Source organism: Rhinopithecus bieti, unplaced genomic scaffold (assembly GCF_001698545.2).
Source record: "Rhinopithecus bieti isolate Rb0 unplaced genomic scaffold, ASM169854v2 scaffold_36315, whole genome shotgun sequence".
Classification (NCBI taxonomy): domain Eukaryota; kingdom Metazoa; phylum Chordata; class Mammalia; order Primates; family Cercopithecidae; genus Rhinopithecus; species Rhinopithecus bieti.
Genome location: NW_016815814.1, coordinates 1,552,273 through 1,556,482, shown reverse-complemented (window position 1 = coordinate 1,556,482; position 4,210 = coordinate 1,552,273).

The window sequence follows — 4,210 nt, the reverse complement described above, 5'->3', positions numbered from 1 at the left end:
TTTATTTATTTATTTATTTATTTATTTATTTTTTATTTTTTTTTTAATTTTTTTTTTGAGACGGAGTCTCGCTCTGTCACCTGGGCTGGAGTGCAGTGGCCGGATCTCAGCTCACTGCAAGCTCCACCTCCCGGGTTTATGCCATTCTCCTGCCTCAGCCTCCTGAGTAGCTGGGACTACAGGCGCCCGCCACCTCGCCTGGCTATTTTTTTGTATTTTTTAGTAGAGACAGGGTTTCACCATGTCAGCCAGGATGGTCTCGATCTCCTGACCTCGTGATCCGCCCGTCTCGGCCTCCCAAAGTGCTGGGATTACAGGCTTGAGCCACCGCGCCCGGCCAATATCCACTATTTAAGTTGTCCAGTGCAGCAGCCACTGGAACTCCATGTGGATATTGAGCATTTTAATGTGGATAGTACAACTGAGGAACTGAATTTTTAAATTTCTTTTAATTTTAATTAATTTATATCTATGTTTAAATAGTCACAAGTAGCTAGTAACCACCATATTGGACAGTGCAAGTCTAGACTTTATTTAGTAAGAGTAAATATCAGAATAGAATTACTGGTTGGTAGTCAGAAAAGACTCCAACAATTTTACATAATGCCAAATTGTTTTCAAAAATGGTTTTCCCAATCCTGTGTCTCCCAGCAAGAGTTTGTGTTGTTCCACATCCTTGCAAATGCTTGTGCTGGTTGACTCTAGGGACTGTGGTTGAGCCTTGGAGGCTCTCTCTTCTGCTGTTCTCTGCCACTCATTCCTGAGAGATGCAACAGAGCATGTAGATTATCACCTTGAAAAAAGGCATAGTTTGGGCTGGGAAACACTGTTTTAGTATTGTGTTGGCTCCCACACACTATATGAAATGACTCAGCCCATGTAAAGCATGGTGTCCAAGAGCAAAAACATTTATTGAAGGACAGGAAAGGAGACTTGCATGAATGCAACAATATTCCAAGTCAGTGGATAAGAAGACAATATAATAAAGATGTAAAAAATCCCTTAGTCAATATATAAATTCAATACAACGTCAATCACAATCCTAACAGGACTTTTTATAGAACTTGAAAAGATGATTCTAAAAGCTATATGAAGGAACAAAGGATTAAAATTAAGTAAGGGTACTCTTAGAGAAGAATTAAATAGGAGAATTTTCTTACCAAATATTAAAATCGATTAAAAATCAGTAATGATCAAGGTAGTGTGGCTTTGGTGTAGGAACAGATCAATAAATTAAAAAAGAACCTGGAAAATGACTCACAAAAATGCAAAAAATTGACATAGAATACCTGACGTTGCATATCAGTGGGAAAAAAGATGATTTCATGAATAATGTGGGGATCATTTATGGGAAATATCAATTGACTACTTTGTACTTTATGCAAAAATCAAATCCAGATAGATCTGGGACTTCATATGAAAGAACAACTTTGAAACTTTGTCTTGGAGAAATCCTGGGAGAAGTGTTTCTTTTGCCTGAGAATGGATACTGCATGTACTATCTCCAACCATAGAGGTTAACAAGGAAATAAATGATTATCTTATCCCCATTTCCACACACACACCAAAAAAAAAAAAAAAAAAAAAGGAGAAAAGGACAGTGCACATTAGAAAAAGTATGTACACTGATATTATCTATCAAATTCCAAGGTAGCAAAAAAAAATTATTACTAGCTTCACAAAAAACTTCACCAAGAGTTTCCTGAAATAGTGAGTACCCCAATTACATTTTTAAAAAATTATTTATTTATTTATTTATTTTGATACAGGGTCTCCGTCTGTCATCCAGGCTAGAGTGCAGTGGCGCTATCTCAGCTCACTGCAACCTCCATTTCCTGGGTTCAAATAATCCTCCCATCTCAGCCACCCAAATAGCTGGGACTACAGTCATGTGCCACCACGCCCTGCTAATTTTTGTACTTTTTGGTAGAGACAGGGTTTCAGCATGTTGGCTAGGCTGGTCTCGAGCTTCTGACCTCAAGTGATCCGCCCACCTCAGTCTCCCAAAGGTGGGATTATAGGCATGAGCCACCACACCAAGCTTCTAACTATATTTTAAATCATGATCGTTTCACTTACCCTCCTTTTAGAAACACATTTAAAGCACAGAGTGAGGCAACTTTTACATGTTACAGACAAGATTATGATTATATTATCTGTATTTTAAGTAATATATTCATAGTTCTTAAAGCTAACAAAATCTTTCTTGCATGTGCTTCTTAAGAAGTAAATGCTAAAAATGAAAATGCCCACTGACCTAGGATATCCCGGAGTGGAATCGACTGTCCGTCAGTGTGCTCTTAGAATCACTAGAGGTGTTTGACAGCTGTGCTAAGCAACAACACAGAGTGCAAAGACAAAGAAGTAAACCCAGCCAGGGCACTCTGCCACCACACCGAGATAAGTCAAGCCCTTTAACACCAGAGGCTGCTAAGGGTTTATTCCACACTCTCAGCAAGATAAGCTGCCATTCACGCCTCACAAGACACTCAGATCTGGAAAGCAGCCTAGAGGAAAAAGTAAGAGATGTGAATAAGTGCAATTATTTCAGCGAAGAAATTAACAGATTTCAAATTGTTTGATTTCACTCCCATGAACAGCCATCAAAAGCCATGTTCCTTGGAATGTTGGCTTTTCCTAGCACGTTCGTGTGGACTAGGAGAGAGGAATAACCCCAGGGCCCTATACTGAATTGTACCATGTGTCTGCCTTTCACGCTCACTGTCTGCGCTTCACGGTGTAAGAAGGCATTTGTTTCTCCATTTTACAGATGAAACTGAAGTACAAAGGATTAAATGAGTTGCCTCAATTCGCACTGCTGGGGAAACTTGGGGATCCAAATTCACACTCTTGCCACCGCTCATTCCTAGTTCTCTAAACAGCGTTTGTTAGACTTACAGTCCATTGGGTTGGACTCTGAGAAGGTGAATAGGGCATGGCATAATCCTTGACCATATTACGATTATCACATAATTTGGGGGTGTTGGTGGGCCTCTCTGTACTAGCTATTAACAGTGGTTTCCCTGAAAGCTGAATGAACTCTCTAACATTTTAAGATTTCCTAGGACAGATCCAATTTCAAGTGTTCTGTCCTATTTCCCCAGAAGAATAGGCAAAACACGAGTCCCTTTTCTTTTTTCTTCGTTTTTTTTTTTTCATTAAGAAAATAAAATTACCTGTCAGTAGAACTCAGCATACATACATTTCAAAGAAAAAACACACATCCCCTCTTCAAATGATCACCCCCAGGACAGTGTCTAGAGAGCTGGAAGGTCAAGGCAAATCACACTCATGGTATTGAACTTGGAAAGTGACTACTACATGAAGATGAATACACCTGAAAGAAAAAGAAATGTGGTTTTATCAAAAAGATTCATCTCAGCCAAATCAGTCTGCAAATGTCTGTGCCAGTCTGAGACTGTAAGCCATGTGGAATGTTACAGGAGTAACCCCTTCCTCCCCAGTTTCATGACCCACTAAGTCAAACCCTATACCTTAGAATTATCAACTTGCAAATATGAAAGGACTGTCAGAGTTCAGCCGGGCTGGCCTTTGACATGCTGCAGGAAGAGGGAAGGAAGGAGGGAGAAATAACTGGGACCTGTCTTATCAATGGGCAGCCACTTTTCTGCTGACTTTCACTTGACAAGTTCAGAAAGTTGCATGCCAAAAGGGTTTCTTGGAGAAGATCTTCTGTATCAGAGTGATAACTTAAGTGTGCCGTGACAGCCCTGTTGCTGGGCATCATACATTTCTTTGTGAAACCAGTGTCTACATGTGACACATCTTCCTTAAATGCCATGCGTAGAAGAAAGGGAAAAGAAACTTGAAGCCATAGGCCATCTTCAGCTTTAGGTAATGTTGGTAAATCTATTTACAGAAACAGCCTTCTGGTTCCTAAAAAGAAAGAGATGGTCACGTCTGCCTTAAAAGGCTAAGTTATCCCCAAGAAAATCTCTTTTCTTTCTTCCATTCAATGGGAAAAGGTCAGATTACAAGAGTCAAGTCCCATTCTAATCATATGAGGTCATAAGACTGCAATTTTGCTTAAGCAAACCTTACAAAGCATTGTGAATATGTGGCTGGAAAATGACAAAGTGAATTTTAGATAAGTGCCATCAATTAAGCTTGTTCTGGTGCAATTTACATTGTGTGGAAGTCCAGGGAACCAAAGCCGTTTATGTGGTCCTTCACATGCCCTCCAAAATTA